Source organism: Dasypus novemcinctus, chromosome 15 (genome assembly GCF_030445035.2).
Source record: "Dasypus novemcinctus isolate mDasNov1 chromosome 15, mDasNov1.1.hap2, whole genome shotgun sequence".
In the NCBI taxonomy this organism is placed as follows: domain Eukaryota; kingdom Metazoa; phylum Chordata; class Mammalia; order Cingulata; family Dasypodidae; genus Dasypus; species Dasypus novemcinctus.
Genome location: NC_080687.1, coordinates 37,138,648 through 37,153,942, shown reverse-complemented (window position 1 = coordinate 37,153,942; position 15,295 = coordinate 37,138,648). Strand labels below are relative to the sequence as shown.

The 15,295-nt window shown below is 39.4% G+C and overlaps 1 long non-coding RNA gene across 1 annotated transcript in view; it reads right to left on the bottom strand.

Moving 5' to 3' along the window:
- Positions 1-8,516, bottom strand: part of LOC131273536 (uncharacterized) — an 86,131-nt gene extending 77,615 nt beyond the window's left edge. The window contains exon 1 of the long non-coding RNA XR_009180788.1: positions 8,439-8,516. This is a non-coding gene — a long non-coding RNA (uncharacterized lncRNA). The remainder of the gene's footprint in view (positions 1-8,438) is intronic.
- Positions 8,517-15,295: the final 6,779 nt, after the last annotated feature.

The following is a 15,295-nucleotide window of genomic DNA, read 5'->3' as shown; positions in this document are numbered from 1 at the left end:
AAGCAAAAGTTTCATTCCTGTTCAACAAATGTCCAGTTCAGGTAAAGAGCACTCCAGTGATGTTCTTCTTGACATGGTGATTCAAAATTAGAGGCTGTTACCATCTTGTGGCTCCTCCATGTCAAAATGGTCACCATCAAAGGGAAGAAAGATAATGAAAAACGTATACTTGTTTTTAACTACCTTAGACCCAAAGTGACAAAAATCCCTTTTCTCATGGCCCTTTGGCCTGAAATAGACCCAGGCCCCGATCCAATTACAAGGGAGGCTAAGAACTAGCGGAGCACATGGAATATTTGTTGAACTTACTGTCTGCACCATACAGCCAATTAAAAAGCATGGAACCAGGGGACAGGTTAAGGAATGCCACTTGTAAAGGGACACAGCTATTCCAACAAGGTATACACTAATGATCTGGTGTTTTATTTTGTAATAGAATCAAGAGCTCCACCACTTTTATATCAAAAGATCCATATTTATGCAACTCACCATCATCTTCAAGGAAAGTAAGTCCTATAAGGAAAATGTACCTTCTACTACATACAAAGCAATGAGGTGTTATGATTTGGTTCTTAAAATAATATATCGGGCTCATCTGTGGAGGCCATTCCTTCTGCTGTAGCTTGCCATTGCCCAGTTTTCTATCTCTTATAATAGTAACCAGCTTCAAAGCCAAAATAAACTCTCTAGTTGTTCCCTAGAACACCCCATCTGCCTCATCTTTCAACACTAGGCAGTACTTCCAGAACTCTTAAAGGCTGCGGCAGCATATACTACTGTTCAATTTGTCATGTAGTTTTATTCCCATTTCATCATCACTTATTCCCATTTCATCATCACTATTACAAGAATAATTAAGCATTTTAATTTCATACAATTTTTCCCAGATGACTAGTTTAAAGAATATCTTAGAGATAGTATAAAAAACAGTCATTCCTCATGTGGAAAATAGTCTAATACCCTGAAAGCCTTCCTTTAGGATCAAGACAATATCCACAAAGAATAGTCACAAAAATAAGTTTTACATCTATTAATAAATGCATTCATTTCATTCATATCCACACAATAATCATTTCATTATAGCTCTTTTCTTTTTCTATTTGACTGGAATTTTTTTAAATTACAAAGTTCTGTTTTTTTCTTAGTTTATATGACTACTAACTAGAATTCTGATAATGCCATAAAGGGATTAAGAATTTTTTTCTTAAATCCCATTGATATTCTCCTAACATCAGAAAAGTTGTGAAATCCAAAAATAAAAACTTAATCAGAATTTTTACTCTTCCACAGTCTCTCCCATGTGTTAGATGCTGGCACCATATTCAGATCAAAGAACTAGAGCCTGGAAATGGCAGCATCAGGCAAGAAGCACCAAAATAACTTAACTTGTTGAAATTTTTGCAATTGCTAAAATTGAGAAATGGTTACCCAACACCAGAGTAAAGTGAACATACACACATTTACATACTTATTAAGCAATAGGTACACCCTACAAAAAGTATCTGCGGTCTCACATTTCTATTGGATTGACTCACTATACTAGTCGGGATGCTTGGACTGCAAATTAAGGAAAATAGAATTCATATTGTCTTAAACAATAGGAAAATTAATTGGCTCACATAATTATGGAAGTCTAGGGCAGTGCTTCTGGGGTGAAGCACAGTTGTTGCTATTTGTTATGAATTCGATCACATCCCCCACAAAGACATGTTCAAATCCTAATCTCCAAACCTATGGACTTGAACCTATTTGTAACTAGGATCTTTGAAGATCATATTAAGTTGAGACCAAACTGAATCAGGTTGGACCTTAATCCAATATGACTAGAGTCCTTAACTGCAGAGGAAATTTGGACATAGAAATAGGAATGAGGAGGAGACAGAAGCAGACAAATGGCCCTGCAACAGAGTCAGAGACTGAGTTATGGTTTGCCAAGATGCCACCACCGAAATGCCACATACTTCAGAGAGCATCATCTACTATTGGGGATTGAACCATGTCCTCTCCAAAAAGCTATGTTCAGGGGAAGTAGACATGGCTCAACTGACAGAGCGTCCACCTATCATACAGGAGGTCCAGGGTTCAAACTCAAGGCCTCCTGGCCCATGTGATGAGCTGGCCCATGCGCAGTGCTGCCACACAAAAGGAGTGCCGTGCCACGCAGGGGTGGCCCTGCTTTGGGGAGCGCCATGCACAAGGAGTGCACCCCGCATTGAGCTGCCCCATGGGAAAAAAGCACAGCATACCCAGGAGTGGCACCACACACATGGAGAACTGATGCAGCAAGATGACACAACAAAAAAAAAGAGACACAGATTCCCTGTGCCGCAAAGAATGCAAGCAGACACAGAAGAACACACAGGAATGAACACAGAGAGCAGAAAACACAGGCGGTTGGGGGGAGAAGAGGAGAGAAATAAATAAAATAAATCTTAAAAAAAAAAGCTATGTTCAGGTCCCAACCCCTGGTCCTGTGGGTGAGAACCTATTTGTAAATAGGACCTTTAAAGATGTTATTAGTTAAGCTGTGCCCAAATGTAGTGAAGGTGGGCTTTAATCTAATAGGACTGAAGTTCTTATAAGCAAAGGAAATTGGACACTGAAAGAGAAGCCACAGGAGAAGCTAGAAGTTAGAAGTCGATGGAAACCAAAAGAGAATGGAAAAGACACTGCCATGTGCACTGTCATGTGACAGAAAAGCCAAGGAACCCCAAAGATTGACAACCAGCCAGAAGATAACAACCCAGGGAGGAAGCTTGACTTCTAGCCTCTGAAACTGTGAGCTGATTAATTCCTGTTGTTAAGCCAACCCATTGTATAGGATTTATTTTAGTGGGAAACTAAAACACCTGCCAACACCTGATTTTGGGCTTCTAGCCACCAAAACTGTGAGACAATAAATTCCTGTTGTTTAAACCAACTAGTCTGTGATATGTGTTATAAGAAGCCTGGCAAAGTAAGACACTATTGTTGTTGTATTGTCATTTGTTTTGTTTTGGGGGGGGGTTGTTTTTGTTTTTGTTTTGTCATTTGTTTTTTTCAACCAGTTGGAGATGCCACATATGACTTGTACAGAGTTTGCATCACTTACAACTTCCACTTTGTTCAGCAACACCCAAACTGGTTTATAGCCTATTTAACTAGAGAAGTCCATTGATGAAATACTATACAACATGAAAATGAGCAAACTACTGCTACATGCAGAAACATGGTTAAACCTCACAATTGTAATATTGAGCAAGAGAAGTCAGACAAAAGACTTCATACTATAATTCCAGTAATTCAAAAGCAGCTAAAACTCATCTATAGAGGTCAAGGTCAGGGTGATGGTTACTTTTGGTAGTGACTGGGAGAGCCTCAAAGGAGCTTTCTAGGCTGCTGGTAATGTTCTATTTCTTAATCAGAGCTGTGATTTACATATGTGTTTATTTTATAAAAATTCCCCAAGTCCCACACTTTGGGGCACTTTTCTGCATGTTGTTATATTTCAGTAAGGAAGGTTGTTTTAAAAATAATCATAATAAAGAATGACCTTTTATAATGGTGGTATTGCTTAGTTTAATTAGAGGTTTTATAGAGGTTTTACAAGACAGGCTGGGTGTTAATAGCAATGTAGAATACAAATGTAAGTGAAAGCCCAGTGAGTATCGGTTAGTCAAGGACAGGGAAACGTTCCAGAAAAAAATGCAACTTGAGATCCTACTAAAAGAAAGAGAAGAATTTGACTAAGAGGAAGTGTGGGTGACATTTGATCCAGCAACACTCTGGGAAGAACTAGGCTTCTAACTGATTTTGGATTTGAATTTGCTTGAGGTAGATTCAAGCACAGAATTTGGTAACTTCTCACTAACCTTGTGGCTCCTTACCATCCTGTTCACACCGTTTTATTTACCTTTATAAATAAATCTTGCTTGAATTATCCAAATTTGAGTGAGCAGTTGGTTTCTTGTGGGGACCCTGACAGATATGTGGAATAAAATTATAAGCCCCCCAATTTTTTATTCAGCCTTGTGTAAAATCAAAAGGGAAAATAGGGGGTCACATGATGTGTGCAGAGAAAATTTTGGAAGAAAGACTTTGTTGACATATTCAAGAACTCCAAAAGGTGCTGGTTATTATCCCATCACTGAGATAAAACCAAGATAGACCACGTGGTTCAGGCTTTTGGAGAAGAGAGCAGGGAGGAGGATGGAAAGTAGAAGGGCAAAGGGAAGCACCCAACACATTCCACAACTCTATTCCTTCAAACCCTTCCCAGTGAACCAACTCCTCTGCCTACTCACTTTAGGGAGGGACCTCAGCTGATACTGGAGAAATAATTGAGAAAAACATGACAGAAAAAAAAAAATTGTGAGATGCTTCAATTGCGACATGTTAGGCTATAGGAAAGAGTAGGCCCAACTAATAGAAGTTTAAATGATAAGGGATTTATTATCTTACAATAAGCCCAAAAGAAAGGTAGGTTCAAAGGCTAGTTAAATCCATGGCACCACAATATTCTCAAAAGCCAGGGGATTTTCATCTCATCGGAACTGGAGTAAGGTCTCCTTCCACGTGCCATGAGGGTTGTGGGTATTCGGGGCAGCACCCACCAACCCAACAACATCCAGTCAAGAATAAGAACATTTTTGCCCCATGGGTTTCTTTGTTTTAGAGAGATAAATCTTTCCCCAAATCTCCTAATAGGATCCCCTCAGCTCCCATCAGCTTCAGGACTAAACCATTCCCTAGCAAGGAAAATGAGGTGGCCATGAAAATCAATCATTATTCACCCGTGGGACTGGGACAGAAGCCACAAATTTAGGGCTCTGCCAAGAAGGAAAAGGGGTACGAATTGCTGTTGGGTAGGCATCCAACACGTCTACCTCAAAAGGGGCTAATATAATACTGTTTCCTCAAAGCAGACACTTTCTCATAGATTGCTTTCTTCCCCACAAGTTGTTAAGATCACTAAAGTTGGGGTAAAACATTTAAGTGAGAGGAAGTTTAGATATTTCTCTTTCTTTTCAAATTCCTGCCTTTAGGGAGGTGCATTATGGGTTCTTTTACTTAATTTTCACCTCCTTTCATTCATTCATTCAACAAATATTTGTTGACAACTTAACCATGCATCTAACTTTGGGGATATAACAATACATAAGACAAGGACTCTGAAGGTTAGGTGCTCACAAGCAATGTCAAGGAAATGATACTGTGAAACACTGTGTGCACAGAGGAGGGGCAGGGGGCTGCAGTCAGATGAATGAGGAACAGCAGGAGCTACCTGACACTCTGGATGGTTCTGTGGAGAGACGGATGTAGACAAAAGGGAGCCCAGGAGACAGATGCTTAAGACTTAGGGAGACCTTGGCCTTAGAAGAGAAGCAAACACCTTACTGGGGTAGGAAAGTGGCAGGGAAGAAGAGCAAAACCTTTTTTAGGCAATGGTTATGTTTGACAGAGGCCTCCCTGGGCTGCATCTCAGGAACTCAAGTGAGGTGGTGGTGACTACAGCAGGAAAGGCAGGTGAGGGCACGACAGGACATCCCATTCAAGGGACACCACAGGCGCAAAGCCCGGAGGTGGGAATCCCAAAGCCAAGTTCATATCCTTATGGGATTACCTGACTGGGAGTCGAAGTTTGTGGTTAGAGACTAGAGGGAGATGATGTTCAGAACTAGGCCGTAGGCAATTAGTTCGTAAGCGGATGATGGTAACGAAGATAACTACAATGATGAGGATGATGATGATCATAACGATACTGACCATGCTGAGTGACAGCTGTGGTCACAAGGGCTGCCAGGTTAGTGTAGGTCTTCCCTCCACTACTCTCACAGTGCCATCTATAGGTAAACTAGGGAAAGACCTGATGCTTTTCAATCCTATGACCCACGTACGCCAAAGACCTTTTGGATGCTTTTAGAGCGAAATGCTGTGAAATACTTGGCTAAGGATTTACACTTGCATTTTCATCCATACCAACAGAGCAATACCATCCTATCTGAAATGTTCCCAGATCGGAAAATTGCACCACCCCACAAGTTAATCAGTTTTTTCTATACATAGTTTCTTTTAGCTTGTAATTACTGTCCTGGCTTCATATTATTTTAGGATAGTGTCAGCAGCTAATTGTGGTACAGTCTGAATGCCTTGAAATGAGCTCGGCTGAGTTTGAGAATAGCTCAGCAAATTTAGGGCTGTGTGTATATATCATTCTTAAAGTCTATTGTTTAGCAGGACACTGAACATGGCAGATTAATGGTGGAGTCCAATGCAATGGGCTAACAACAGTGGAATCTGACCTGCCTCACACTCCACCCTGAACTTTCTAAGCAGTTAATTCCTCGGTACCGACTTGCCACCCTCAATTCCAAACAGAAGCTTACGTAGTTTAAAAGTGCAGGTAGGATTCAGGTCCCTGGCACACAAAAATTCAAATCTTCTGGACTGTGCAGGTGGGTGTGTTTATTTTCCTGCCTCAGGTTTCTACTAAAGAGAGGAAATTTCCTTTCTATTCCACAGAGGCAAAAAACAGAGGAAGCATACTGCTGGCCTTTTTTGGGGTTCTCATCTACCACCCCATAGGGCAGAGGAGTATGGCATCTTGATTGATGAGCTTGGAAAAAGGAAAAACATTACTGACTCAGCCGCTGTCACTTACTCTTTCCATATACTCCTATTTTCAAGGTAAAATTTTCCTCCTTTTCTGCAAGATAAGCAACTTGCCTCTGCAAGGGAGGCCCACAGGAGTACAGGTCAAGTGGTGTTGTCCTGATAGTGTTCCCAGTAATGAAGAAAATAATGTAAATTCTGCATATCAACTAACCAAAACTTGTAATATAGCTATAATGGGAGGATGAGAGAGAGGAAGGAGTGTAAAAAAAAAAAAAAAAAAGCTAATTACTTATATACTTTAAGTGGAAATTAATAGCTAATATCAAAATTGCTTAGTCAAAGCTAGCATTATATGTTATTTCAAAATAAAGAACAGGGTAAATACTAGACGAATCACCTAAAACAGCCCAAAATGGTTGCCATTAGGGAGGGAAAGTGAGAGGAGTGGGGAAGGGTAGGTCAGGGGACATCTGTTTTATAACAAAATCTTTTTTTAAAGATTGATTTTATTTATTTCTACCCCCCACATACACACACACATACCATTTGTTTGTGCTCACTGTCTGTTCTCTGTGTCTGTTCAATGTGTGCTCTCTGTGTCTGCTTGTCTTCTTTTTAAGAGGCACCAGAAACTGAACTCGGGAACTCCCATATGGGAGGCAGGTGCCCAATTACTTGAGCTTCTTCCACTCTGTGCTTGTTGTGACTCTCATTGTGTTTCCTGGTTGTGTTTCCTCATTGCACCACCTTGTTGCATCATCTTGTTGCGTCAGCTCACTGACCATGCTGAATGCACCAGCCTGTCGCATCAGTTTGCTGTCTCGCTCATCTTCTATAGGAGGCACTGGGAACTCAACCCAGGTCCTCCCATTTGATAGGTGAGCACCTAACTACTTGAGCCATGTCCACTTCCCTGTAACAAAATCTTTTTCAGAAAGAAAAAGGAAAGTTCCTGAACATCTGGGGGTTGTTCTGACACTTGAAGCCAGGCTTCAGTGTGTCAGGAGCCAGCCTGGTGCTCACAGAGAGCCTCTGGTAACCTATATTCTAGATTCTGACTGAGTTGGCTTATTCCAATTATTTCATTTCAGTAATATCATAAAATATTTGTCTTTTTGTGTCTAGTTTATTTGACTCAATATGAGGTGTTCAAGCTTAATATATGCTGTCTAATGTATCAGAACTTCATTTTTTTTCTCAGCTGGATAATATTCCATTGTATATTATATATCACTTTTTGTTTACCCATTCACCCATTCCTGTACACCTGGTTGCTTCTATCCTTTGGCAATTGTGAATAATGCCACTTGGAACACTGAAGTGTAAATATCTGTTAGAGTCTCTGATTTCAGTTCTTTTGTGTATGTGCCTAGAAATGGGATTGCCAGGTCATGTGGTAATTCTATATTTAACTTTCTGAGGAACTGCCAAAACTGTCTTCCATAGCAGCTACACCATTTTATATTCACACCAGCAGGGCACTGACACTTTTAATCGTTTGAACTATGTGCATGTATTACTTTAATAGAAAACTAAAAATTAACTTGGAGGATTGTGGGAAGATGGTGGTAATAGGAAGCTCCAAGTTTAAGTCTCTCCACCAGAAAAACCATTAACAGGCAGGAACTGTCTGAAACGACTATTTTGAAACTGCAGAGTCCAGTAAAACACTGTAACACGGCATCCTGGGACCAGCAGGAGGAAGAGGGCTGATAAAGTGTGGTAAGACCAGTAAATTGCTCTTTCTGGGATGGTTACCAGCACACATCCCCCACTCTCGCCACAGGCTACTGTGGGGTATGGCCCTGGACTGGTGACAAAAAGGAATACAAAAATCCACTTACCCAAGATCAAGGCTGGGCACAGCCAATCACTGCTCACAACTTTTGATTAGTGACTTCAGATTACTCTGACAACCACCATTGTTCCAACATGCCCCAGGCTGAGAAGACAAAAAGACAATACACAGAGCTGTAGGGGACAGTTCAAGGGTTGCATTTGCTGAGCTGGTGAAGAAAGGGCAACTTGGGACACCTAGGAAGAAACTCCTGGCATCCTTCTTGGTCCCCTCCCCAGGGAGTTTGGAGCTAGTCTGAGCCCACTTCATGGGTCCTGGACCTCCTTGGAAAACTCCTCTCTTCCCTCTCCATCCCCCCACCCCCACCCCAATTTGCCCTCCAGACAAAAGCAGTGTAAGAATTCATTGAGGCAGATGACCTGGGGCAAAGGATTACTTGTTTTAAACACCCAAAAGAAGAAGTTCTGATTCCTTGGAAGTAGTGGGGGCATTCAAACTCCTGTAAACAGGGGAACTCCAAAGCAGCTAACAAGCACAAGCCCAGGACAAGACACAGGCCCAGCAAGAAAGGGAGGACGCTGAACTTAGCTATTGCCTTGGGTGGACTTTCCTGATAGAATGGCTGACTCTCGAGAAAATCTCTGTCATATTACCAGCTGTTACAAAATCAAGAAAAAAGACATCTCAGGGAATAACTTCCAAATTAGCATTTAAAAATATTAAATTGTGCATGTGCAAGAAAAGAGTGCAAGACAAAGAAATAGGAAATGGGCCCATCAAAGGAAGTGGATAAAAATACAGAAAACACCAATGAAGAAGACCAGAATGTGGACATACCAACCAAAGACTTTTAAAAAGTGATTTTAAAATTGCTCAAGGAGATGAAGGAAAATACAGAAAAAGAACTAAAGGAAAACAGGAAATAATGAATGAGTGATATGAGAATATTAGTAAAGAGAGAGAAATTTTAAAAAGGAACCAAGCAGACTACTGGAGTTGAAGACCATAATAACCAAAATGAAATATTACCAAGGGGTTTCCAACAGCAGATTGGAGCTTGCAGAAGAAAGAATCAGCAAACTCAAAGACAGGACAATTGAAATGAGTCAGGCTGAGGAGCAGAAAGAAAAAAGAATTATAAAAGCAAAAATACCCTAAGAGATCTCTAGGATACCATCAAACACACCAATATATGCATTATAGGAGTCCCAGAAGGAGAAGAAAGAAAGGGGAAGAAGGAATACTCAAAGAAATAATGGCAGAGAATTTCCCACATTTAGCAAAAGATATGAATATGCACATCCAAGAAGCACAGAGAACACCAAACAGGATAACATGAAGAAAACACACACACCATCCAGTATTGATCCAACTGTCTAATTCAAAGTCAAGGAGAAAGTTCTGAAAGCTACAAGAGAAAAGCAGTGTTTTATGTACAAAGGAGTCCAATTAGATTGTCAATTTCTTATCAAAGATCATGGAGGTAAGAAAGCCATAGGTAGACATACTTCAAGTGCTAAAAGAAGACAATTAGGGAAGCAGATTTGGCCCAATGTGTAGGGTGTCTGCCTATGACATGGGAGGTCCAAGGTTCAAACCCAGGGCCTCCTGACCCATGTGATAAGCTGGCCCACACGCAGTGCTGATGCACACAAGGAGTGCCGTGCCATGCAAGGGTGTCCCCCATGTAGGGAAGCCCCACATGCAAGGAGTGTGCCCCGTAAGGAGAGCCAGCCAGTGCAAAAAAAGTGCAGCCTGTCCAGGAATGGCACCACACACACGGAGAGCTGACAGCAAGATGATGCAACAAAAAGAGACATAGATTCCAGATGCTGCTGACAGGAATGCAAGCAGACACAGACAAGCACACAGCGAATGGACACAGAGAGCAAACAACTGGGGGGGAGGGGAGAGAAATAAATAAATAAATCTTTTTTTTTTAAAAAGACAATTACCAATCAAGAATTTTATATCTGTAAAGACTCTTTTTCAAAAATGAGGGCAAAAGTAAGACATTCTCAGATAAACAAAAGCTGAGGGAGGTCGTTACCACTAGACCTGCCCTACGAGCAATGCTAAAGGGAGTTCTTCAGACTGAAAATGAAAGTACACTAGACAGTAGTTCAAAGCAGCATAAAGAAATAAATGCCTCTGGTAAAGGTAACCATTTGACCAGTACTACTGTATTGTATTTTTCTGTATATAACTCCACTTCTAACTTCCTATAGGTGCTAACATACAAATGCATAAAAGGTAATGATGGGGAGTGGTTGTAGCTCAAGTAGTTGAGTGCCTGCTTCCCACATGGGAGATCTGGATTTGGTTCTGGTGCCTCCTAAAAACAAAAAAGAAACAAACAAACAAAAAACAGAAAAACCAGTTCAGGGGAGACATGTGACCCAGTGGTTGAGCACCAGCTTCCCAAATACAAGGTCTGGGTTCAATCCCCAATAGTGATACCTCAAAAAAAAAAAAAGTAATAATAAATCTATGGTTTAGGACATACAATGTACAAAGATATAAATAATAGTAAGTACAAAAGAAGGTAGGGGAACAGGGGTATAGGAAAAGTGTATGTGTATACTCTTGAAGTCAAGTTGGTATCAAACTAAATGATTGTTATATATTTAGGATGTTAAAATTTAAACCCATGGTAACCACAGGAAAATATATGAAAAATACCCAGATAGAAATGAGAAGTCACTCAACAAGGCACAATGCAAAAAAAAAAAAAAAGTCAAATAAATATGAAAGCAGGTATTAATGGAGGAGCTGAAAGACAAAAAAGGTATATGACTTACGAAGAATAAAAAGTAAAATGGCAGAAGAAAATCCTGCATTATCAGTAGTGACTTTAAATGTAAATGGCTTAAACCCTCCAGGCAAAAGGCAGAAATGGGCAAAATGGATAAAAAGGCAGGCTCCTTCAAGAGACTCATGTTAAATTCAAGCAAGTAGGTTGATAGTGAAAGGACAGGAAAAAAATACTATACATGTACTAATCAAAAGAGAGCTAGGGTAGATATCAGATAAAATAGACTGTAAGTCAAATACAGTTATAAGGCACAAAAATGGGTATTATATACTGATAAAGGATATTACATATATTTCACAAGAAGATGTAGAAATTATAAATATATATGTACCTAACATCAGAGCACCAAAATATATGAAGCAAATACTAAAAGATTTAGAGGGAGAAATTGATTGTTCTACACTAATGGTAGGAGATTTCCATATAAACCATTCTCAACAATGGCTAGAACATCTATACAGAAAATCAAGAAATACAGACTTAAACAGTATTCTAAACCTACTAGACCTAACAGACATATATGGAGCCATTCACCCAACAACAACAGAATACACAATCTTCTGAGTGCACATGGATCATTCTCCAGGATAGACCATGTATTAGTTCACTAAACAAGTGTCAGTAAATTTAAAAATATTGAAATCATATAATGTATCTTCTCCAACCACAATGAAAAGAAGTTAGAAATCAATATCAAACAGAGAAATGGAAAATTCCCAAATATGTGGAAATTAAGCAGCACACTCCTAATCAATGGGTTAAAGAGGAAATTACAAGGGAAATTAGGAAATATCTTGAGATGAATGAAAATACAACATATCAAAACTTATGGGATACAGCAAAGGCAGAGGTGAGAGGGAAATGTATACATTAAATGCTTACATTAAAAAAGAAGATCTCAAATCAGAAACCTAACCTCAAAACAGCAAGAACTAGAGAAAAAAGAGCAAACCAAACCCAAAGCAAGTAGGAGGAAGGAAAAACAAAGATTAGTGTGGAGATAAATAAAATGGAGGGAAAAAACAATAGAGAGACTCAACAAATTCAAAAGTTGGTTCTTTGAAAAAATTGATAAAATTGATAAACCTTTAGCTAGACTGGCAATGAAAAAAAGAAAGAGAGAGAGTACACAAAAAACTGAAGTCAGAAAGGGAAAGGAGAAAATTATTGTTGACCCCATGGAAATAAAAAGGATTTTAAGAGGATACTATGAAATAGACTGCATCTATGCTATACCATTCGAGAAAAAACACAGCAAACCAGATTATATTAGTTTCTCCAAGACTCCATCTATACTATTTTTTTCTTAGTTCACTATTTTCCTTCCTTCACAGACGTCTTGTTCATTTCATATTGGCAGAAATCATCCAACAGGATTGGTGTAAGGATTAAGTTACAGAGTTTTTCATAGACATACTCCATGAAAAAATCCTACCTGGCAGACATGGTGTAATGACTTGGGCTTTGGTGGCAAAGTAGACCCAAATTTGAGTCCCTTGTTGGCAGCTTCTTTAACTAAGACAAATTGCTTCTTGCCTCTGAAAATGGGGTAAGAATGCTTTTCTCATTGAGTTGTTGTAAAATGCTGCATGATAATAATTATGAGTTAAAATTTTTGAATACTTATTATATGTCAGACACTAAGTGCTTCATACACATTATTTTCATTAATTCTCACAATCATCCTATGAGGTAGATGCTATTTTTAATCTCTATTTTACATATGAGGAAATTGAGGATCTGGGAGGTCAAATGACTAGTAAATTAGAGCACTAGATGATAATGTATGATATAAGGGGCCTACAGCACACATATTGATGATACCATCCTCTTATATTTTGATAACAATTTTCCTCTAAAAAATACAAGGTAGGGAAGCAGATGTGGCTCAACTGATTGGATTCCCATTTACCATAAGGGAGGTCCTGGGTTCGCTTCCCAGGGCTTCCTGGTGAAGGAAAGCTGGTCCATGCCTGCAGAGAGCTGACAGCCTGCACCTGCAGAGAGCTGATGGCCCGCAACCAGGGAGAGCTGGCGCAGCAAGATGATGCAACAAAGGGAGACAAGCAGACACAGAAGAACATGCAGTGAATGGACATAGAGAGCAGGCAGCAAGCAAGCAGCAAAGGGGGGTGGGGAGATAAATAAATAAAAACAGAAAATCTTTAATAAAAAGAAAATACAAGGTAGATTCAAAATGCCATTGTAAACTAATGCAGTTTCTGAGCTAAGTAATTGAACTACTTTTTTCTTACCTTAATGGTCTACACAGAATATTCGTGGCAGCCATATTCATAGTAGTTAAAAATTAGAGATGACTCAAATGTCTTGTCAACATGAAAATGGGAAAAAAATTATGGTATATACATACAACAAAATACTACTCAGCAATAAAAAGGAATGAATTACTGATTCACACAACATGGATGAATTTCCCAAAGATTACACAGAGAAAAAGAATCCAAACAGGATGGAGGGCACGCTGTATGATTTTATGCAGTGTGATGGTGAATTTCATGTGTCGACTTGGTTAGGTTATAGTGTGCAGTTGTTTGTCAAGCAAGCACTGGCCTGATTGTTACTGTGAGGATGTTTTGGGAATTTAAATCATTAGCCAGCATTTTGGCTGGTTACATCTACAATCAACAAAGGAGAGCATCTTCAACAACGAGAGGAATCACTACATCCAACCATGGGAGTCCTTAAAGAGAGAACTGAGGACTTCAGTAGTGGGAATGAAGAATTCCTCTTTTTCTCTCTGTTTCTCAGCTTCATCTCAATCCCACTGAGCATGGAACATCCATTAGCCCATTTGGGCCTTCAGGACAAGGGGAATCAGTGCAAATGCTGATGCTCATGCTGCTTGTTCTACCATGAATAATAAAGTCCTATTTCTCTTACCCAGGAGTCTTTGTCTTCTGCATAAATGAAACAGCAATAGGTTAATTTATTAGCTTTTAAGTAGGGAAAAATCAAACCCCACAACCAACCGTATCCAGCTCAAAAAGGCATCCTCAGTTTCATTTTCAGTAAACCTTAAGTTAACACTACCAAAAGCAGGACATGACCTGGAAAAAAAAAGTCTCACTTTCCACAGATGTAAGTGGGAACACAATTATCTTTACAACATTTCTTTAAAATTCAGAGCTCTAAAATCAGAATTCAGGAGTTGAAGTCAATCCTACCTACACGCTCATGTTACTGCATGTCTCTAGATTTGGCCTGTCCTAAAATCACATGAAATGTAACATTGTTGAGAACTGTTTATTCTCTCCTTTTCAAGCAAGTTTTATCTTTAGGGTCATTTGTCTAGCAGCAGAAAAACTCCAAGAAATGGACAACCTTAAGGATATAAATAATTTCTGAAAAAACAAACTAACTCTTTTACTCTGTGGTTCCTAAATATATCTGTGTTGCAAAATTACAAGTCAAGTGAAGAACAGGAAAATAAAGAGGGAGAAAAACAAAAATAACATTCATATAGCACCTACTGTATGCCAAGGTACTATAAAAAGTACTTTGCTAACATTTATGTTGCTATTGTTTTAATTTCATGAGAAATAGTATAATCTAGTGCCTAAGAACACAGACTACAGAACCAGTCCATCTGGATTCATATCTCAACTCACTGGCAATTAAATTTTTAACAAACGTACAGTGTTTGTAATGGTACTCTACATTCTCTGTTTAATTTCAATGAATACCTTGTTGGTCAAAGACAGTCTATTTGGAACCCAATCTCAATATCCCAAAAGGCAGAGAGATGAATGAATGAGGTATGTTATGAACTGAATCACATCCTCCACAAAGACATGTTCAAATTTTAATCTCCAGTCCTTTGGATATGAACCCATGTGTAAAATAGGATCCTGGAAGATCCTCTTCAGATGAGCACAAACTGAATCAGGGTGGGCCTTAATCCAATATGACTGGAGTCCTTATATGCAGAGGAAATTTAGAGGTAGTGGTAGGAATAAGGAGAGAGGAGACAAATGACCCAATGACAAAGGCAGATTGAATTATGGATTGCCGGCAAGCCACCACCAGAATGCCACAGACTTTGGAGAAAGCATGATCTTGCCAAAATC